General features: G+C 39.5%; 1 protein-coding gene across 1 annotated transcript in view; it reads left to right on the top strand.

Annotated features, from left to right (window-relative positions):
- Positions 1-24,345, top strand: part of sema6ba (sema domain, transmembrane domain (TM), and cytoplasmic domain, (semaphorin) 6Ba) — a 166,188-nt gene that overhangs the window by 25,303 nt on the left and 116,540 nt on the right. The gene's annotated exons all lie outside the window — the stretch shown is intronic.

The following is a 24,345-nucleotide window of genomic DNA, read 5'->3' as shown; positions in this document are numbered from 1 at the left end:
TTCCCTACCAAGATCTGAAAGATGTTTTGAAACTTTGTTGCATATCATTCAAAATAACTTTATTTGTGACATAATGACAGCTCACATTTACACATTAACACATATTCATTGTTCCACAACTTGGCCCATCCTGATGAACGAAACAGTAAATTAAATTAAATTAAATTAAATTAAATTAAATTAAATTAAATTAAATTAAATTAAATTAAATTAAATTAAATTAAATTAAATTAAATTAAATTAAATTAAATTAAATTAAATTAAATTTAAATTAAATTAAAATGTTCCTTTTATATTATTTGTTTGAATCAATTTTATTATTTTTTCTTTGTATTTATGTTATTGAACCAGTTTAATCTAGACTTTCATAATATTAATTTTCTTTTTTCTTTTTTTAAAAATGATATATACACTACCATTCAAAAGTTTGGGGACAGTACTTTATTATAATTTTTTTTTAAATAAATTAATAATTTTATTCCGCAAGCATTCATCATCAAACATCAAACGTGACAGTAAAGGCTTCTACATTGTTGTAAAATATTTATATTTCAAATAAATGCTGTTCTTTTGAGCTTTCTATTAATACAATTATCCTGAAAAAAATGCATCACGATTTCCACAAAAACACAACTGTTTTCAACATTGATAATAATAAGAAATGTTTCTTGAGCAGCAAATATTAGAATGATTTCTGAAGGATCACGTGACACTGAAGACTGGAGTTATGATGCTGAAAATTCAGCTTTGCATCACAGAAGTAAATTACATTTTAAAATATATTGAAACAGTTATTTTAAATTGTAATAATATTTCACAACACTGCTATTTTTATCATATTTTTGATCAAATAAGTGCAGCCTTGCTGAGCAAAGAAACATTGCTCTTTCAGAAACATTAAAAATGGTACCAGCCCCAAACTTTTGTACTAAAAATAGTGTATTTTTTTAATATAATTATTATTTCTTTATTTAATCTTTGCACTGTGGTGAAGAAATTTACAATCTTTCCCTCCATTAAGTGGACCGACTATTAAACCAAATTAACCAGTTCATTAACCAACTCAAAATGATTCTCAAATTCAACTCACTGAAGTCAACAGCTTAATGGAAGGGAATATTTTCAGTGAATATTGATGTAAATTGTGGTGTGTTCCTCACACAAAGCTATAATATGACTTCAGTAGACCTGAAATATAGCGCACAAGTCAATTGAACTGTTTTTATTGTGCTTTTTTGGTGTTTTTCTTGACGAGTCATGATGTTAATGAAAAAGATCCGTTCGAACATTTGTGAAGTTCTCCTTTTGAGTTCCACAGAAAAATGAACAGATAACATAAGGGTGATTCAAAAATCTTAAATTCCCCTTTTAATGTTTTTCAGGTTGAAAAATAGCTAAAGGTGTTTGTTACAGCCATGTGTAGTGGACAGGGACGGACTATAAAACACCACAGAATGTAGATTATGACTCCTTTAAATGAAATTGCAAATATGCAAAAGCATTTTCTAAGTTAATTCCTCCTAGGTCTGAAATAGTGTTAAGGAAGTCCATGTTCTTCATTTCCACTGGCTGCATTCGAGTAAAAACACACACACAGCACTGCATCCATTAACCAGAGCTGCTGCCTAATGGATGTTGGATGTTTTCAAGTTGTAGAGCTGGAAAACAAGTTCAGGTTATGACTCTCCAGTGGGACCGTGGCAGGCAGGAGAGAGTCATTATCAGGCGGTGAGTGAAATACCCTTATATTCTCTCACATCGACTTTGAATGAGTCTCACTGTGAAGTTTAGCTGAGCGCCTCGCTTCATTTCAGACCCTTACTGCGGGACATTTGCGACTGGGCTATAGCGGCGCCCGGAGACATGCGAGATGGAAATGGGTCTGCGGATGCCGGAGTGGTTGTGACAGTGAAAAGGAGCAGTTTAGCGGTTAGCTGATAGGCTCCGGAGAGGACCGGTCCCTGAGCCATAAGGAAAGTGGCAGAGCATGGAGCGGTTGCCTGGAGACGGGACGAGGAGAGAGCAGTTTTGAGGTGGTGTGTGCGGGTCCGCAGGCGCTTTGAGCTCGGATCAGCTGCTGGGTCAATATATAATTGAGGGAGTTTTCATGTCCATGAGATTTATCTCGCAAACATGCTTATTAAAATAAAATTTTAAAAGTCTTCAGTGTTCTTCATGATCTTGTCTTTACAGATTCCATAGTTTATTATTATGGAAATAATCATTTATTTAAAAAAATTGACTAGATATCCCTAAAATGTCAACTAAATAACCGTCCAAAATGAATTACAACCACAATCTCATTACATAAAAAAACATTTAAAAAACTTATTCAAAAACAGTTTTAATTATAGCATTTACATTAAGTTGAGGTAATTGTGAACAATGTGTCTTTTTGGGCAATATGTCACATTTTCAATAGAAATTGACAAATTGAATATGTGTCCGAGAAGTCGCTGTCATCTAAGTTACCCATAGCAAATACACCCCTCAAGGAAGAGTGTGTTTTCCAAATCACATGACCTGCTCCACATGATGTCATTTCCTCCTGAAGAGAAAACTAGCAAGACTCCAATGTATGTTCTCCCTCCACATTTTCAGTTATTTCACCTAAAGTAGTGCTTGGGGCAAATGTGTACTTATCATATGTCAACAATGTTACTACAATGAATTCATAAATAACTTTGAATTTCAATTTTACTCAGTTGTACATATAATATTCAGAAGAACCTCTCCGTAAAATGCCATGTGGTGTCTGGTGCTAGGCAACCATTTTGATTTTATCCATAAAAACAGCAAACATGTCAACTAGGTTACCAGTCACCTATGTTACTCTGCAAAGGTAACTTAGTTGACCAAGAGTAACATAGTTGACATTCATGACATGTTCTTATAGTTTTCAGGAGTTCATTTAATATTCTAATTGTACAATAACTATAAAATACTTTGCAATAAATATTATAAAAGTAAACTTGTTTTCAGGCAAATGCCACGATTATCTGCTGCAGAAAAGCAGCACCGAATTCGCCATTATAGCAGGTTCCCCTACGTTAGGCGACCAGACCCAATCAGTGTGTCAAGCAAGCCCTAGCCACACGGGTTCTAGCCTGGCAAGCTATCCCCGATGTGTCGAGTTGGGTCATAAACACTATAAAGCGAGGTTACTTGCTCCAATTCGTTCGCAGACCCCCGAAATTTCAGGCGGTTCTCGAGACTTCGGTGAGAAGCAACGTGGGTCACGTGCTTCGCACCGAAGTACAGAATCTATTAGCAAAAGGGGCGATAGAATTAGTCCCCCCCGCGCTAAAGAATATGGGTTTTTACAGCCGCTATTTTCTGATTCCGAAAAAAGACGGCGGTCTCAGACCCATTCTAGATTTGAGACATTTGAACAAAGCTCTCATGAGACGGCCGTTCAAAATGTTAACGATCAAACATATCCTCATATCCCCTTAGTGACTGGATCCCCCTTGGATCTACCACCAAAGCAGACAAAAAGCTGTTCTGATTGTCTAAAAGACGCAGAACGCTCCCGATAGATTCTCAGCGCTCAGACAGGGCAGAGAAGATTAACCTCTCCATCCTCTGCAGAAGGAGGGAGGGCTGATAATGTCACCACCTGTGCTCTGAACAGTGTTGAGAGCACTTTAGGAACGTAACCATGTCTGGGCTTGAGGATGACTCTGGAGTCATCTGGACCCAACTCCAAACATGCAGGGCTCACAGAGAGCGCCTGCAGATCTCACACTCGCTTGATAGATGCCAACGCCATAGGAGAGCGGTCTTCAGCGAGAGGGTTTTTAGATCAACCGATTGGAGCGGTTCGAAAGGCGGACCTTTCAGAGCCCCCAGGACCGTGGAGAGGTCCAAAGGCGGCACAGACGGAGGTCTGGAGGGGTTCATTCTCCTCGCACCTTTCAGGAATCTTACGACCAGGTCTTTTCTTCCCAGTGACTGGCCAGCCGTCAGAACATGATGTGCTGCTATGGCTGCCACATACACTTTGAGCGTGGACGGGGAGCAACCCGCGTCCAGCAGCTCCTGTAAGAATGAGCGAACCACAGATATCTCACATGACTCTGGGTCAGCCTGATTTTTCGAGCACCAGCTGGAAAAACCTGACCATTTTGAAGCATACAGGCGCCGAGTCGATGGGGCCCTGGCTTCAGATATAGTGCTTAAAACCTTCTCAGGAAGGTCCTTGGGTACCCGTTGAGGGGCCAAACATGGAGGGCCCATAAATCGGGTCTCGGATGCCACAATGTCCCGTTCGCCTGTGTGAGGAGGTCTTTCCTCAGTGGGACAGGCCATGGGATTGTGTCCGATAACTGAACCAGTTCCGGGAACCACGGTCTGGTTTTCCAGAGAGGGGCCACCAGAAGGACTGGGCACCCGCTCTCTCTGACCCGTTTGATGACTTGTGGAATCATCGAGACGGGGGGGAAAGGCATAAAGGGGACTGTTGGGCCAGCGCGTCCCTGTTCTCCGAGAAGAACAATTTGCAGTGGGTGTTGATTCTCGAGGCGAAAAGGTCGATTTCGGCCTCGCCAAACACCTTCCATATCAGACTGACCGTCTGTGGGTTCAGGGACCACTCGCCGAGGGGAGTGTTGCCCCGTGAAAGCATATCCGCGCCCACATTCTGGACGCCCGGGATATGCGCTGCTCTCAGAGAGCTCAGGTTGGTTTGTGCCCATATAGAGGAGGTCTCTCGCCATCGCATGCAGGTTCCCTGACCTGATGCCCCCCTGGCGATTCATGTAGGCCACCACTGACGTATTGTCTGTGCGGACTAAGACGTGGTGACCTCTGAGGTTCGACAGAAATGCCTTCAGGGCCAACCCAACTGCTTTCATCTCCAGACAGTTGATATGTAAGCTCTGCTCCGTGCTCGACCAGAGGCCGGATGCAGGCATGCCCTCGCGCAGCGCTCCCCAACCCAGGTTGGACGCATCTGTAAGAACCACTTTCCTCCTGGAAATTGTTCCCATTGTCACCCCCTTGTGGTACCAGTTCTGAGCCCGCCAGGGAATCAGGGTTCTTAAACAACCGTGATTCACCATATGCATATGCACCATTGCATGCACGTGTAAGCTGCCTGACTGACATGCATGAGTTGGCACACGGCGTGTCAGCCAATGCTGCATCGGGCGCATGCGCAGTAATCCCATGCGGAGTACTCGCGATGCTGCTGCCATGAGACCAAGCAGTTTCTGAAATTTCTTCAGTGGCGCGCGCTCGCGCAATCTGAAAGTGCCTGCAAGCGCTCGCACCGAGCGCTTGCAAGCGCTCTGGTGTGAGTCGCGCTGTCATAGCTCTCGAGTCTAAAACTGTGCCCAGAAAGATCACGCTCTGGCTGGGGGTTAGTTTGCTTTTTGAAACATTGATTGTGAAACCCAGGCATTTTAGATGGCCGAGAATCAAATCCCTGTGAGCTAATAGCTCGATTCTCGACTGTGCCAGCACCAGCCAGTCGTCGAGATAATTTAACACGCGCACTCCCTGATGTCTCAGAGGAGAAAGCGCTGCATCCACACACTTCGTGAATGTACGGGGTGCCAACGATAGACCGAATGGCAGAACGGTGTATTGATGAGCCCGGCCCCTCGAAGGCGAATCTCAAGAATGGCCTGTGATGAGGATTTATTTGAATGTGAAAGTAAGCATCTTTCAGATCCATTGTGACAAACCAATCCCCCTGGACGCACTTGCGCGAGGATATGTTTGATCGTTAACATTTTGAACGGCCGTCTCATGAGAGCGTCTCAAAATAGCAGCTGTAAAAACCCATATTCTTTAGCGCGGGGGGGACTAATTCTATCACCCCTTTTGCTAATAGATTCTGTACTTCGGTGCGAAGCACGTGACCCACGTTGCTTCTCACCGAAGTCTCGAGAACCGCCTGAAATTTCGGGGGTCTGCGAGCGAATTGGAGCGAGTAACCTCGCTTTATAGTGTTTATGACCGAACTCGACACATCGGGGATAGCTTGCCAGGCTAGAACCCGTGTGGCTAGGGCTTGACACACAGATTGGGGCTGGTCGCCTAATGTAGGGGGACCTGATACCCTTATATTGTGATTTGTGCACACATTGGGTATTGGACTGACTGTACAAGCATTTGATATATGTGCTTGTTAATAATGTTGTGATTGATCCTTGTAAACTGATGTGTGTCTGTATTTCTCCTTTATGTCATGAAATATTCAACAGGTCTTGATTAAATGCAATAAAAGATTAGCTAACATATAATAATTGATATAGTTTAGGATTGTTTTTGTTAAATACATCATCCTACTTTGTCATGTCCAGTCAACTATGTTACTTTTGTCAACTATGATACTGGGCTGTCAATTAAGTTACCATTATGTTTTTAAAAAAATATATGTATTTCAATGGTTCCCTAATCTCCAAGTAAATATTTAGAAACTGAGGACCTGTCAAATATATACCTCAGCATAATTTCATCAAGAAAATTATCATGAATCAAGCAGTTTGGAAACAAAATATACAGACCGGTTACTTCAGTACTTGAATTTTGGGGTTTCAATTGAACAAAATGTGTATTTTCTTAATTAATTGGGTATTTTAATTGAAAAGGTAGGTAAATAGACACATATTCTTCCAAGAGTAATGATTTTTTTAAATGTCTGCCATTTACTTAAAGTTAAAACTTATAGGTTTTGTCCGTAACATAGTTGACCAAATAATGAGTAAACTTCTTGTTTTTAAAACTAAATATCTGAAATCAATTATGCCTGAGCTTGGCAATGACTAAAAACAAAATATTTCAGGGATGATTTATCAGGGAAGATAATAATATTTTGTAAATAAATATATTTTTTCCCAGAATTATTCAAACTCAAAATCTCCCACAATTATATATTGACCCTGCTGATGTTGTGCTCCTCCAAGGAATTTTAGGTTATGAAGGTGTGAGACAAAGATGCAAGCACAAGGGACGCTCTGTGCCTTATGGGTAAAATGTCACTATACTCAGTTAGGCATCTTTCTGTAGTGTTTGACTCCCAGACCATCAAGGTGTTGAGTCTGACAGGTCAGTTCAAGCAGAGTAATATATTAGTACATTTCAATAAAATGATGCTGACCTTCATATCTGTGTAACTGGAAGTGTTATCAAAGGTGGGCTGGAAACAGACACCATTTACAGGAAGAAGACAAGTTTTTGGTTTTGCTTATACAGTACCTTGCTTTAATATGAACAGAAATGTGTGTTTTGGGGCCCTATCAATGCAGCGCCAGGCGCAACGCAAGTGTCTTTTGCTAGTTTCAGCCCGACAGTTATCATTTTTCATGTCCTGCGCCATGTTGTTTAAATAGCAAATGCATTTGCACCTATCTGTGCGCCCATGGGCGTGATGGTCTGAAAACAAGGAGTGTTCAGGCGCATTGTTGGCCCGTTGCTATTTTAAAGGCAACTGAAATAGACTGTGCCAATTGAAACCTGGTCTAAAGTCAATGGCGCAATATTGTTTTGTTATTTAAAGATCGCGTTAGTAATGTGGGCCTATAGGCGGTTCCACAACGCATGTACACTCTGGTTATTACACAGGGACGTGCAGCAGCAGCCAAATATGAAAAATAAAAGGATTACAATGTAAAACAGTGCTTCTCAAAGTCCGGACCCCGGTCCGGATCCGGACCCGGAGGGAATTCAATCCGGACCCGCCTCCATTTTGTATTTCAAGAGCCCTAATTGTGTGTAAGGGATTACAAGTCTGGATTTCCTATTTTGATAAACGCATGTTAAAATCATTTGTTTATTTTTTATGATGGTCCAAAATTAAAACGAAGGCGAGATATTTAAAGTTTTCCTCCGTGATTTAGTTGCCATGACATCCAGTGAGCGTGTGACTTTTGACGTAATCGGGCGCGACCGTGACGCGACACTTCCCGGCGTAAGCGTTTGAATGGCTGTGGAGGATGTCATTGTCCAGGAAAAGAAAAGTTGACGAAGAAAATAGAGTTTTCAAAGATGATTGGACAGAGAGGTATGCGTTCACAGATATTTCAAATCTCCCGGAAGTTCCAGGAGTCTCCCGCATATTGATAGCGGCTCCTGATGGCCGCAAATTAGTTCAAATCTCTCGGAATCTAGAGCTCGCGAGCTCCAAACCGTGCAGCGCGCGTACGGCAGAGAGGGAGAGAGCGAGAGACCTTACGTGTGTGTGCAAATGCGCGTGTGTGTCTCATGTAAGCCCCATACTTACAGTAAGCTTATGATACATGCTAAAATGTGTAGCTATAAGACATACACTACCGTTCAAAAGTTTGGAGTCAGTAATAAATGAATACTTTTAGAGTCACACTTGGCATGTTTGGTTCATGCTCTGTTAGTGCGGTTCATTTGAGTGTGAACGCTGCCATCCGATCCCTGGTGTGCACCAAACAAGCGGACCGAGACCCAAACAAACTCTGGTGCGGTTCCAATGAAATATGAACACAACACGAACCAAAGACATGTAAACAAACCTAAAACGGGACATGACGTCCAAGATGTGACCCTAAAAAGGACAGAATTCTCAAGCATGCCTGTTTTTTCTCGTCATAGTTGCGATGTTGCCCATCACAGTTCGGTACAGGCATCAGAACTGAGTCTCCTCGCAGCAGATCTTCATTTGTGTGTGTGATGGAGGGATTCCTGCCACAGTTTTAAACTCTTCACGAGTTCTCAGCTGGTCAAAATACCATCATATGTAGGCTACGCATATACAGAGAGTGCATTTATCCCAGCACACAGCATTGCTTTGGTAAGTTCCAACGTGAAATATAAGTAATAAAAGCAACCAATCAGGTTGTGAACATATCCCTATGCCTTTAGGTTCGGTGTAAAAATGCTAATGTGAACACTAAGCGGACCAGGACTAAATGTTTTTTTGTTTTTTTCCTGGACCAAATGAACCAAGCGAACTGGACGACAAGTGTAAACACCCTTATTCAGCAAGGATGCCTTCAATTGAGGAGAAGTGACAGTAAATACATTTATTATAATGTAACAAAATATTTGAATTTCATATAAATGCTGTTCTTTTCAACTTTCTTTTTTTTTTTTTTTAAGAATCCTGAAAAAAATTGTATCATGGTTTCCCCAAAAATATTAAGTAGCACAAATGCTTTCAACATTGATTATAATAAGAAATGTGTCTTGAGCAGCAAATCAGAATTAAAAATCAGCTTTGCCATTACAGGAAAAGACTACCTAATTATTATTGATATATTCAAATAGAAAACAGTTATTTTAATAATGTTTCACAAGATTATTTTTTTCTGATTTATTTATTTATCTTATTAAGTTAAGTTGATAAAAGTTAATACAGCACTTCTGGTTCTCCACACCGAACTGTAAAACTGCCAACTCACTTTGAAACTCTTCTAGTCAGATAAACAGAGACATGAATGCTAGTTTGTGAGCCATTAGTATTTTAGAGCACCATGTTGATTTGCAGCCATCCGGAACGCCTGACAGCTGAGAGCTCGCTGGTTAATTAAGTGATTTAAAGCTGCAAGATGCCAATCAGTGAGTCAGACGTAACGATTCATTCGTCAGAGGGAGCATCAGCTGGAGATATTCTCAGGCTTTGAGTCGTGCGTACGCTTTCAAAGGATGGAGAACGTTAGGCTGGGGATATATTTAGGTGCCCTGACTCATCTTTTACATCTACTATTACATTTACAGTACTGTGTTTTCTGTTGTCCCTAATGCTCTTCGTTACAGAGAACTTTCAAATACTTGAATAAAGTCCATAAAGAAATAAAAATTCGGTCATCATCATACTGATCCTCATGTTGTTCCAGACCTGTTTGCATTTCATTCTTCTGTGGAAATTATATTTTTGGGGGATTTTTGTTTCTCAGTCACTGATTTTAATTGTATGTATATATGTCTCTCAACAGCTTTCGGCAGCAGCGTCTCTACTAATAGCGAAACTGTAAGTGTATCTGCTTCAAGAACAGCAGAGTTTCTACTAATAGCGAAACTGTAAGTGTATCTGCTTCAAGAACAGCAGCGTCTCTACTAATAGCAAAAGTGTAAGTGTATCTGCTTCAAGAACAGCAGCGTTATTACCTCGCTAGTCAGAAATGTCATGTTGTTTTTAAGTTGGTAAACTATTTTACTGAAAAAATCATCAGAGCAGTGACATTAAAGTGTAGTGAAAATGAGCCGTGAAAATAGTGACAATTCCTATTGAAACAGGAAGTTTAGGTGTGTGATATTTGAAAGGGCTTGTTGTACATTTTTAAACAATCATATATTCAGAAGTTCACTTTAAATGCGTAAATGTTATTTTAGCTAGGTGACCTTGAAGCTAATAGACATGGAATTTAGATTAAATCGCAAATTTCTTTTTTAACATTTTATCTGGCTTGCTATATGTGTCATGAACAATCAGTAAACGTGAAGACTGTCATATCCATTCTTGTATTATTTTAGCAGTAATTAGACAGCTGTTTGAATGTTCTCACCTGTCAGATCTGCTCTCTCCAAGGTGGGCCGCTTCTCACTCTCACACAGAATTAGCCTGAGAATGGTGCGGATGATTATAGGTTCCATAGCTTACGTTAATACTCATGCATCTCTCGCTCTCAAATCTTTTCTGCCTGTCTCTTTCTCGCTGCTCTCCCGCTGTGATTGTGTATTCATAAGCACAGCTCTCCGTTCATTCGTAATAACACGCTGATCCAAACAGATCAGGGAAAAACGGGCAGAGTGCAAGGAAAACAGCTGTTATGTTACTTACACTCAAAATCCTTATGTCAACAAACAAACAAAGCGTATATTCAAAGATTTAAATCTAGCCATGCGTCAATTGGAAACAGTTTGATGATATATTGTGAACTGTATATATCATACAGTAACTGTTTTATTACTGTATGATATAAGATTTTTCAGTTTTAAAGGGATTCTTTTGTTTAAAGTGCTTTTTGTTTAAAGCATGGAACGGAAGTTGCGATAGTCTTTTTTTTCCCTATTGTGTCGTATATCTGAGTGAAAGCTTCTTGAACAAGAAAAAATGTAGGGCGGGACTTGATTTTTTCCATCGGAAATTGATTGGATGGTGGTGGTTTGCTATTGGTTAATCTTATGTGAGTGACAGGTTGCCCCGCCCTCGCGCCAGTAAGCACATCATCAGAGAAGAGAAGAGATGTCGCTGCAAGAGGGAGAAGTTATTTTGATCGAAGATTACGAGGGCACATGAATAAAAAAAAAAAAATGCAATATTCCATAAAAAATAAGAATTGTCCATGTTTTATTTTAATATAGATGAACGAAGGTCTTATGGGTTTGGAACGACAGTAATTAATGACATAATTTTCATTTTTGTACTATCCCTTTAAGCCTTTTCTGTGAAACTGTCCAATGAAGTCTGCCAAGGATACCTTTAAATGGATAATATTTGACAAATGGTTGTTACAGCTCAGAGATATGATTTTCGACAATAAATATGCAAATTGAGTAATTAAGAGAGCAAATGTTATGTTAATAAAAAGTTAAGCGCTCTGATTGGCGCTTTGGAGGCCCCGGGGGGTCCCGCCATCATTGTATCAGAAACATTTCGGTGCTACACACACACACACACACACACACACACACACACACACACACACACACACACACACACACACACACACACACACACACACACACACACACACACACACACACACACACACACAGCTGGACTGAAACTGAAGGTGCAGGCAGAAACCTGAAGCTGTGGGCTAAATTTATTAAAAACAACATGTGTGATGTATAATTTGGACCTTGAATGTGAAGTGTGTAATTTCTGAACCATTAGTGGCACCAAATTGAATTGCGAAATTAGATTTTTACAGCTGAAAAAGAAAGCCTGAGAGCTTGCCTGTGTAATTCTCACCGCCACAATCAAGGCTTGACATTAACACCCATTGTAAAAAGTGTTCAGTTCACTTACTTGACAATTCCACTTTTTTTTTTTCGATTAAGCATGAAGTTTATTTACTTAAAAAATTCTAGGAAACCCGTTGCCTTAAAATTATTAAGTTAAGTCAACTGATCACTTTTTACAGTGTAATATATACATTTTTCAATGGTAGTCTTTAAAAAAAACATCTGAAATAATAAACTAAGTGTAATGAAGTGTTGTCAAAAATTTATTTTTTTCGATACATATCTGAAACGCTTCTAATACTCATTTTCCGACGAATAGATACACATACCAACTGAGCTTTCTCTCTCTCTCTCTCTCTCTCTCTCTCTCTCTCTCTCTCTCTCTCTCTCGTCTCTCTGACAGCGAGTGACACACAAACCCCGCCTCCCTTCACTCACTCATTTCATTTGCTCCGGATGAATATTGTTGCTGTTACAAGGCTTGAATATCAATGTGGGATTGCGCGTATTGTGCATAATTCGCAAATAAAGTACTAAATTGCCTATCAGTACTAAATTGAGCTTTTTTTCACTGCCTATTGCACTTATTGCACAGTCAGATACACACAAAATAATGTCAAAATTCTGGTCTTGGCAAGTATTCATGTAAACACAGTCAGTTATGATTTAAGTTTCCCCCAAAGCTTTAATTCAATCGCCCAAAATAGACTTTAGTCGTAAATAATATTTAAAGTTTTGTCTAATTCTATGAGACAAATCATCTAATGATAAAAATCTAATGATATGTTGTTTGTATTGTATTCTTGCAGTTCTGCAATAAAATAAGTTGATCAGACTCTGAAGTATTGCACACACACACACACACACACAGTATGGCTTGCATGCTCCCCTTTAAATCACGAAATATCTGTCGAATATTATTTTTATATAATAACAATATAATTTCACGCATCTCATGTTGTTGTTTTTACTACTGAAAAAACTGTTTCGTCAGCAGAACAATCCAAAAACACATTAAATAACACACTAGAGCACGTCTCCTCCAGAAGGTTCATGATTTAAGGTTTTTTGACAACACCACCTCGCAGTTGTTTTTTGCTAAGCCAGCCTTCAAATAGCTTGCTAGTTATTTTGCACATTAAGTAAGAGTAGAATCATTTGTCCTATTTTGACATAAAATGACATCACCTTTAATTAACATATAAGAGATGACATCATTTCATAGAGTTTGGCTGCAGCTGTTAAATTGTGTTAAATTTAGTGTGAGATAAAAAAAAATAAAAAAAGTAAATTGCAACTTCCTGATTCATAATTCGTTTAACACCTTCATTTAGTATTTTTTTTTTTAAGTTTGCAAGTTGGAGTATCAGGATCATGTTGCTCTTATTATCACTGCAATTCGTTGTGAAGTGTGTCACTTCTGTCAGAATGTCTCACCTTTTGAATCAAACTTGATATCTTGAAACTTCCTTTTGATTAATTAGTCTGCCAGCACCTGTCTTTCTGTTTTTTTTCTCTCCTTCCATCTTTCTTGCTTTCGCTTCGCCCATCTATGTCTCGCTCTTGTTCTACAGCAGTGGTCTCAAACTCGCGGCCCGCGGGCCGCAGGGTGATATTTTGTGGCCCCCTACTTGACATTAAAGTTTAATGTTAGTGCGGCCCGTCGTTGCGTGTGCCGCGTTTTATTTTTTTATTTTTTTATTTTTTTTATCCCTTATGGGCTACCATAGATAGTCTCTTGACAGCTTACGGTGGGTTTGTTGTCAATAGTTGTCATAGACAACCGCGAAGTACAAACATACTGCGCCTGGAAAAAACGAGCGCGTCGCTTCAATTACGAGCGCGCTTGCCGCGCCTACATTTGAAATAACGAACTTGAGCGCGCAAAATATGTGAGCGCGATATATGAACGGCCCCTTGTCGAGCTACCACCAATCAGGCCACGAGCTACTGGCAGCTCGCGAGCGACGTGTTTGAGATCCCTGCTCTAAAACAATGTGAGAATAATCATTTTGAGCTTGTAATATGTGTCCAACAGGTTGATAAGAAGGTTTGCTTTGATTTGTGCAGTCAGTAATTTGAGACACTATACATGTGTAGAAAGAATTAAATAAGACGGGCAGACATGACTGCAAATATTTGTATTTCAAAAGCAATAATTGTTTTTCTAAGTATAATAAAAGGAAATGTGCCTTCCAAAAAAAAAAAACATTCAATGTCATTAATGTGTTGTATAAAGAAAATAAAAAGGACATAAGCAAATATAAATATCACAAATATGTGTTATAGACAAAGAAAGTTTGTAAAATGAACTTCAAATGTCAGAAGGACAGCTCATGAAGAACCAATCATGTACAGAAAGAAATGTTCAAATTCAGAGGAACAGTTCAGAAGAAACGTTAATAATAAATATTGAGAAGATTGGATCAGTTGTGCTCCTTTTTTGTAATACTTGAATACTATTTTTTTGTGGAATACTTGATGCGGCCCAGCCTGACCCAGACTCTACCTCCAGCGGCCCCCAGTTAAGTTGAGTTTGAGACCCCTGTTCTACAGTGTGTATGAGTATTTGTCTCGTTGGTCTTTCTGCAGAGCTCATTTCATCGCTCAATATTGTGTTTTGATGGAATATCACAGTGTTGTTGTCTCTGTGACACACCGGTGGGATATTGCAAGGCCTTTACAATGCTCCGGAAATGTATTTTTCTCACTTTGGAATGGCATTATTGTGACATTGTCATCCTGCTCTTATGGCACACTGTCATTTTTTTTCTGATGGCTGATTCTGATGATTTGCTGTCAACAGTAAAAGACAAAGTGCAACCGTGTCTTATGTTTTGTTGGCGACTGGGTTGGGAACAGGACAAACTGACATAAAATAATAATGTCAGGGAAGGTCTTGGCCTCAGATCGTCTAAAGGATATTGCAATTCATGCTGTAATTACAAAAGCATTTTTTAAATAACAAGTTCAGGCCTAATGGGGTCCGAAAACAACATTGTATGGCGAGAACAACATTGAGATATATTTTTCAAAGTATCTTCCTCTGTGTCTCACAGAAGAAAGAAACTCGTACAGGTTTGAAACGACATGTGGGTAGTGAGTAAGGAATAACTGATGACAGGCCATTGAATTATTAGAAAAATAATGCACGCCCAAGGTGGTAACTCCGTTACACCTCGGGTGTGCATTATTTTTCAATAATTCAATAACCTGTATTCAATTATTCCACTTATACTACGGTTACCACACATCAAGACATTGTTCAGATGATGTATTTCAAGACATTTGTCAGGTATTTGTCCTTAAAACACTATTGCAGTTATTAGAGAGAGAGAGTGAGTGAGAGAGAGAGAGATGTGTGAATTATCTGAGTCTGTGCGTCTCTCAACAGTGTTCGACAGCAGCGTTTCTACTAATAGCGAAACTGTAAGTGTATCTGCTTCAAGAACAGTGGCGTTATTACCTCACTAGTGAGAAATGTCATGTAGCTTTTAAGTTGCTAAACTATTTTACTGATAAAATCATCAGAGCAGCGCTGACAACACGTTTCTGTGCGAGTGTGTGTCCTTACTGTATGTGTGCGTGTTTGAGTTTTATCCTATTGTTCACTATATTTATTTGCTTGGTCAGTGTCGTTGTGGGTTTTGGTTCTTCTGCTGTTGTTGGCTGTAAAGACCTTTGAAATAACTGTAATCATTTGGCGAAGTGATATGGAACTGTAATGCGATCAAAACCTGCCTGGAACTACTTTAGCCGTGCATTTCCATGAAAATAATTGCACACCTTAGAACATTCATGAACCAATCAGAATCAAGCATTCCCGTGGTCTAAATTATGACAGTTTACTCTCACAGTTTTTATTTAGCATATTTCTGTGTAGTTGTTAGTGTGTTATGAGTGCTTTAACACATTTCTAGGCAGTTGTAGGGTGTTCTGTTTGGCTGCTAGGGTGTTGCTATGTGGGTAAGTGTTTTTTAGCATGTTGCTGCTTTTGCTAAGGTTGTCTGAGTGGTCTTTAGGTTGGTGTTCTTATGCTGCTGTTTGAGTGTTTTGGGTGTTCTGAGAGTTTTTAGCACTTCTAGATGGGTGCTAGGGTATTCTATATTGTTGCTATGGCGTTGCTAGGGTGTTTTGAGTGTTTTTTAGCATAGGCTATTGCTATGCATTTGCTAATTGTCTAAATGTTTTTTTAGCATGTTTCGATGTGGTTTTTAGTGTGTTCTGAGCAACGCCATCTCACGACCAATTCGTACGAATTCGTACGAGTGATTAAAAGGTGGCTAATTCGTACTAATTCATACGACCTCACTCGTACGAATTTGTACGATTTGTCTAAACCCACGTGATGGTTTAGGGGCGGGGTCAGGGGTAGGTCATTCGTACGAATTCATACGAATTTGGTAACTCGTAAAATATGTACGAATTAGCAAAAATCGTACGAATTTGTACGAGTGAGGTCGTATGAATTAGTACGAATTAGCCACCTCGTAAAATTCGTACGAATTGCCGTGAGATCGGGCTGGTTCTGAGTGCTTTTAGCACTTTTCTAGGTGGGTTCTTGGGTTTTGCTCTGCGGTTACTAAAGTGTTTTAGGTGTATTTAGAATGTCACTATGTGGTTGCTGAGGTTGTCTTAGTGTTTTTTTAGAATGTTGTTGTTATCCAGTAGTTTGAGTGTTTTAGCATGTTGCTATGGTGTTCTTGCTGGTTGCCAGGGTGTTGCTATGTGGTTGACAAGGTGTTCTGAGGTTTTTGCACATTGCTACAAAGATGCATGTGTAGGCTGAGGTTTTTTTTTTTTTTTTTTTTTTGCGAGTTGCTGGTCATCTGCCAGGTGAAAATAATATGTTATTTTATCACTCTGAAAAAAAAATAGTGCATCTCTCCTCCAGATGTTTTTTTTTTGTTTTGTTTTTTGACAGCACCACATCAAAGTAGTTTATGCTTTTTGGCAAGTCATCCTTCAAAATATCTAACAAATTTTTGCACATTAATTAAGTGTAGAAGAATTTTTCAAAATAACTTCTTTTGTGTCTCACAGAAGAAAGAAACTTTGATGTAAACGATGACAGAATTCACAAACTCTTGAAGTGTAATTGGCACAAAGTCACTTTACTTGCCGGTCGAAAATCGCATACTTCCCTATTATAAAGTAGGCGAAAAGTACCTGGATGACCTACTACTTCCGGCGAGATTCTGAAGTGTGCATATGATGGACACTTTACTATCCCATGAGGCCACGGGAGAGGATTTGTGAATAGCAGTGAAGCAAAGTAACTGACACTGGTAGGTCACATGACAACATGGTGGATGTAGTACATCCAAATTACATTCATACTGACATACTTTTTTAGTTGTCGTGAAGTAATTACTTATTCAAAATAAGTACCGACTCAAGAGAGTATGCGATTTCGGATGCAGCCAAAGTCTCTCCGTGTCTAAGTGGGCGGCCAGAATTTAAGCTGCAATGTGGACCAGACTTGCTGATATGTCAGAGAGAGCTATGATGGCATTCTTGTAGACATTCTGAGATGGTTTTATTTGCAGTGTACCATAGAGATAAAGAAGGTGAGAGGATGAGAAAATACAATTAAATAATCTAAGAAAGCTACCGATACTGAGCATTCCTGCCCCCCGATAGCGATCCCATCAGCCATAAAAAGAGCGTCCAGACCCGTTAAACCCAGCTGCACACTTGCCATACCAAGCAGTTCTCTCCCATGAAAGTGCCCTGGGAAAGACAGAGCTAGATAGAGGTGAAGGGGTGGGCTTGCGTAGCCATGTCGAGCTGTTCGTCGGCCCCTTTAATTACACAGAAGGAGAAAGAGAGCAGAAAATCACCTGATCGCCCTGCCGTCTGCCAGCCAATCTAATGGAGATGTACCCTGCTCATTAGCATATAAATTGGCTGGAAAATTGAAAAGTGCATTACGACATTTAGCTCCCACCCCAATAAAAAAAATCCAGTATTGCCTTAAGTCTCTTTATACGGAGAAATGGGCTGAAAGACAAGCTCTTAAGGAAAGAGCATGTTATCCAATAAGGCTTTCTATGTGATAAAATAAAGGAAGGATGTGATTCATTCATCAGCTGATAATGCTGTGTGTGTGGGTATATTCTGAATGGCACATTACCATACTATTCATACTATTTTAGCAGCATATTTGTTCTAGAGCATGCATAGTATGGAAAGTTTTGCATGCATGGCATACCTGGATGACCTATTGCAATTGTCAAAATGTGCAGTAAACAAGCCTGGAAAACTGTATCCCACAAAGCAATGTGCTTAACTGGATTTGAAGTGTTCAATTACTTTTCCCAAGAGATCTAACTTAGAAAGATCTGTTCTGGGCCATATCTAGAAACCAGAATATCATAAGAGACCTGGGGACTTTTGACTCGGGACAGCAACATGGCAACACTGTAAAACCACTCTGGCATAATGAAGGCAAGGTTTGCACATACAAACATAAAAAAATAATATATATATATATATATATAATTTATTTATTTGTTTGTTTGGTTTCAGAATTATGTTTATTTTGGTTTTGCATTTATTAGTTTTAATTTTGTGCTTTTATTTTTGGTTCCCTTCAGTTTAGCTCCCTGATGTTAGTTTCCATAGTTTCTAATTAGTTACACCTGTGTCTCGTTCAGTTGCCTGTGTTTGCCCTTGTATATATAGCATTGTGTTTCTAGCTGTCTTGTTTGGTTCTTGTCTTTGTTTTGTGTGTGGATAATGTCTGATTGCTCTTGTGATTCTCCGATGTTCTCCTACATTTTTAGTTTGATATTAAAAGTCGAGGTGTGACAGTTAGTTAGATATTTTGTTAATTCTTTCTTTCGTTTTTTATATGCATTATTATATGTGCATTCTTTTATTTATTTATTCTTTCATTAAAAATGCTAAATAATATTTACTTCTAAGTTGATAGTTGGACAACATTCACTGTAAATTGAACATTCAATATTATGTCCTGTAGCACACGGATAGATGGATAGATGGATGGATAGAGAACTATGGATGAATGGATGGATAGACAGACAGATTGGCAGAAAGAATGACAGATGGATGGATGGATGGATGGATGGATGGATGGATGGACAGACAGATAGATAGACAGATGGAATGACAGTTACATGAATGGATGGATGGATGGATGGATGGATGGATGGATGGACTGCACAGTATGCAGTGTACTAGTATTAGAAAGGTATCTGATGTCTTCGAGTCACTTGATCTAAGCCCCATGTGTTCAGACAAACTAACAGAAACACTATTACAGCAGCTCAGAGCTCGGGAAAGGATTATGGGTTTGTGTTTGCCACAAATCAATAAGAAGAATTAGGAATATGATGAATGGGCCCAAAACACAAAGTCAAGGAGCCAGATAGCGTATGTGTGCGAGTGTGTACTCTCTGTGTGTTTGTGTGTGTATTTGATTGAGATGAAGGTGACCTAGTTTATTGCTCAGCTTTAGTCCCTCTTGTTCTATTCAATCGGTTTAACTTCTCATCTGAATATATATGGAGAGAGAGCTAGATTGAGCGAGTGAATATTTATGTTGGTGTGTGTTTGTGATGGCAGTTTGCAGGTGAGAGAGAGGGCAGACTGGGAGAGCACCGTTAGCAATAAGAAATGATGGTGTGTGTGTGTGTGTGTGTGTGTGCAGCGGCGCTGGCGTTCTTGAGGTGTCCTTAGCTGTCGCAGTCGTAAAGCATGACTGTGGAATACTGATTTCCAGTACCTTCCCTTTCTCTATCCCTCTCTCTCTCTCTCTCTCTCTCTCTCTCTCTCTTTCTGCCACTCATCTGTCTGATTGCATCGCAGCTGGAGTGTGTGCTGTCCACCCTCTTTAATACAGCTGTGATCCAGGTGAATAGAGATGCATTCAGACTGACTGTTGCTTTTGAACATTTGCAAATCTTCTTTGAGTTCTTTGAGCTAACAGGACGTAACAAGTTCTGTCTTTGAGAAGCACACCATCTCCACAAGCATTTCCCTGTGAAATCTCAATTTGTGTACTAATAAATGTAAATGATGTACTTTGGAGCAGGTAGCATGTAGTATATGGACTTTGTAGTCCAAAGTATTGTATATTAGATATTATCATCAGCTGAACTATCTATCCTACATCATTATTATATATTATTATTATTGTTAGCTACGTATATATGCATGGATATATAGTATGCAAATTCTGATTCAGCTGAACCTTTTTTACCCTACATTATATTATTATTATTATTATTATTATTATTATTATTATTATTATATGCATGGATATATAGTATGCAAATTCTGAATCAGATGAACTTTAGAACTGATTCAGATGAACAGAGGATCTCATGTATAAGATATATATATATATAAATATATACACTCACCGGCCACTTTATTAGGTACACCTGTCCAACTGCTCGTTAACACTTAATTTCTAAGCAGCCAATCACATGGCGGCAACTCAGTGCATTTAGGCATGTAGACATGGTCAAGACAATCTCCTGCAGTTCAAACCGAGCATCAGTATGGGGAAGAAAGTTGATTTGAGTGACTTTGAACGTGGCATGATTGTTGGTGCCAGAAGGGCTGGTCTGAGTATTTCAGAAACTGCTAATCTACTGGGATTTTCACGCACAACCATCTCTAGGGTTTACAGAGAATGGTCCGAAAAAGAAAAAACATCCAGTGAGCGGCAGTTCTGTGGGCGGAAATGCCTTGTTGATGCCAGAGGTCAGAGGAGAATGGCCAGACTGGTTCGAGCTGATAGAAGGGCAACAGTGACTGAAATAACCACTCGTTACAACCGAGGTATGCAGCAAAGCATTTGTGAAGCCACAACACGCACAACCTTGAGGCGGATGGGCTACAACAGCAGAAGACCCCACCGGGTACCACTCATCTCCACTACAAATAGGAAAAAGAGGCTACAATTTGCAAGAGCTCACCAAAACTGGACAGTTGAAGACTGGAGAAATGTTGCCTGGTCTGATGAGTCTCGATTTCTGTTGAGACATTCAGATGGTAGAGTCAGAATTTGGCGTAAACAGAATGAGAACATGGATCCATCATGCCTTGTTACCACTGTGCAGGCTGGTGGTGGTGGTGTAATGGTGTGGGGGATGTTTTCCTGGCACACTTTAGGCCCCTTAGTGCCAATTGGGCATCGTTTAAATGCCACGGCCTACCTGAGCATTGTTTCTGACCATGTCCATCCCTTTATGGCCACCATGTACCCATCCTCTGATGGCTACTTCCACCATGTCACAAAGCTCTAATCATTTCAAATTGGTTTCTTGAACATGACAATGAGTTCACTGTACTAAAATGGCCTCCACAGTCACCAGATCTCAACCCAATAGAGCATCTTTGGGATGTGGTGGAACGGGAGATTCGCATCATGGATGTGCAGCCGACAAATCTGCGGCAACTGTGTGATGCCATCATGTCAATATGGACCAAACTCCCTGAGGAATGCTTCCAGCACCTTGTTGAATCTATGCCACGAAGAATTGAGGCAGTTCTGAAGGCAAAAGGGGGTCCAACCCGTTACTAGCATGGGGTACCTAATAAAGTGGCCGGTGAGTGTATATATACATATACATACATACCGTACACACACACACACACATATATATTTATATATATATTCTGTATATGCACGATTCAGTGTCTTGTTTATGAAGTCTGTTCTGTTGTTTTTTTGTTTCTTTTTATTGTGAACATAAAGCCAATAAATACCAATAAATATAAATACCAAGAGCCAACAGACACAAAAAACAGCAATATTTGTTTTTAATTAAAATATCCATCCGCATTGCCTCATTCTTGAATAATTTGTGATGTCGAACCATATTTATCAACCATAAAAGTCCAAAATAATAGATTGTGTGCTGCTGTCCTCTGAGTAAGACATTTAATTTACGAGCCAATTAATACACCGCTCACCTCGCTTCCTTTTTGCTTTTATATGTATGACGGTGTTTTCGCATCTGTCTCTGTAGATAAATAGAGCGCTGAACCCAATAGTTTAATTTCAGAGTTGAATTTCAGATGATTTCCCTAATCACCAGAACCGAAGAGCACTATAGACACCACTGCTTCTGCCTAACAGCTTTTATTGTTACTAAAGACAGGCCTTATATTTTATTACGCCTGTCGTAGAGTACAATATTGCCCATGATTCCCTGTAGGAGAGAGTTAATCCACTAACTGCTCACTCACTGTGTCTGGAAACGGAAACAGAAGTCACTGCAGGGAACAATGAAGCGGCACACACACAAACAAACAACCGCGGTTCTTAACTAGGCAGTTAATCTGACGAGACTGTCAGAATGACACATGCAGAGAGAAAGGAGAGAAATGTCTTTGTTAAGAGGCAGAAAAACACATCTATCCTGCGCAGTCTGCTTGAAGAGTGTGTCTGCTTCGAGAATGCCTGTTGCACAGCTAATCGGTTCACAATTTGTCTCACTTTGCGTTTGTAATGTATTGCCCTGAAAAGTGCAAATTATGTAATAAAACCGTTGTTCTGTTTGATCGACATGCCAGACTGACACAGCAACATTGATTCAACCAATGGTGTGAGGTTAGGGCGGGGCTATCTGTCTGTTGCCCAATGGCAGACAGGAAGAGTATAAAACTTAAATCACATTTTAAACTCAATTTTAACAATTCCAGAAGAGACAAAGGATATGGAACCAAGGAACATTAAAAAAGGGATAGATAGAGGTTATCTGACTGCAGAATTCCTCTATTAAAGGGTTAGTTCACCCAAAAATGAAAATTCTGTCAGTAATTGCTCACCCTCATTTTGTTCCAACCCCGTAAGATGTTTGTTCATCTTCGGAACACAAATTAAGATATTTTTGATTAAATCTGAGAGCTGGATCAGTCCTCCATAGACTTCTTAAGGGATCGAAACTGGCCGGCCCAAAAGTTATGTAAGACATCGTTAAAATAGTCCGAGTGACTACAGTGGCTCAATCTTAAGTTTATCAAGCGACGAGAATACTTTTTTGTGCGCAAAAAGACAAACAAAAATAACGACTTTATTCAACTAATAATTTCCTTCTCTGTGGGCCTGATATTTCACGTAGTGATATTGCGCAAAGCTTCTAGGTTGCACATCACATGCAGGCTCACTATTGGCCGACACTGGTCATGTGTGTGATGCGTGACGTACAACCTAGAAGCTTTGCGCAGTTCCACTACGTGAAATATCACGGCCCACAGAGAAGGAAATGATTAGTTGAATAAAGTCGTTATTTTTGTTTGTTTTTTTGCGCACAAAAAGTATTCTCGTCGCTTGATAAACTTAAGATTGAGCCACTGTAGTCGCTCAGACTATTTTAACGATGTCTTTCATAACTTTTGGGCCGGCCAGTTTCAATCCCTTAAGAAGTCTATGGAGGACTGATCCAGCTCTCAGATTTAATCAAAAATATCTTAATTTGTGTTCCGAAGATGAACGAACATCTTACGGGGTTGGAACAGGGTGAGTAATTACTGACAGAATTTTCATTTTTGGCTGAACTAACCCTTTAAGTTACAGATTTAGGGCCAGATTTACTAACAGCTTGCGCCAGCGCAAACCCTCTTTTGGCGTTAAAAAACTACTGTCAGGATTTACTAAAGACACACAGTGAAAAATGAGCGCTGAAAAGGCATGGACGGGGTTATTTTTGCGGCTGACCTTATTGCATATGCATTTGTAGGAGTTTCCCATTCAGACGCAACATTTATGGGATCATGCATAAATGAATCATGCAAGGGGATTTACTAGTCAATTTACTGGTATTTGCGCCATTATTTACTGCCCAATAAAAGCATGGTTTAAACTGTACCCTAGTTTGCGCTGCTCTTGGTAGATTGTGTTGGTCATTATGGAAATGATCTGGTTGCGTCTGTGTCTCTTTAATTTGAGCATCATCAGTAGATCAAGCACAGAACTTTCCACTTCTCTTTTTTGGAATTGCGCTCTCACGTTTATTTGACCTGTTTAGTAAATCTGGCCCTTAATGTGTTGCTTTGAGGTTACTAGGGCGTGCTTGTTGGTTGCTAGATGGTCACTTATTGGCCCTAGTGGATTGTTTACCTTTATATCAAAAATATATTTAAATACATTATAAAATACATTTAATAATACATGCAAAGACGTGTTGTATTTAATATCAAATTTTTCCTAACTTTTTTTTTGTTGGGTCTGACTTCAAAATGTCAAGGGTGTTTAACTCCCTATATTACCTCAAAATCACCAAAATATTTCTGCTTTTTCTTTCTTTGGAAACAATATTAAGATACACTATGTTAAATTTGTTATTACTTTTTACTTGATTGTTACTGTAAAACACAGCATTTATATATAACAGAGTATTCTTGAAAATAACAGTATTTTCCAGACCATAAACATCGTTTTACATCATTTTTACTTTTCTAGTCATGGACACTCTT

Source organism: Rhinichthys klamathensis, unplaced genomic scaffold (genome assembly GCF_029890125.1).
Source record: "Rhinichthys klamathensis goyatoka isolate OS25496 unplaced genomic scaffold, OSU_Roscu_1.1 h1tg000105l_1, whole genome shotgun sequence".
Lineage (NCBI taxonomy): Eukaryota > Metazoa > Chordata > Actinopteri > Cypriniformes > Leuciscidae > Rhinichthys > Rhinichthys klamathensis.
Note: the sequence above shows the minus strand (reverse complement) of the source record. Positions and strands in the feature narration are given on the sequence as shown.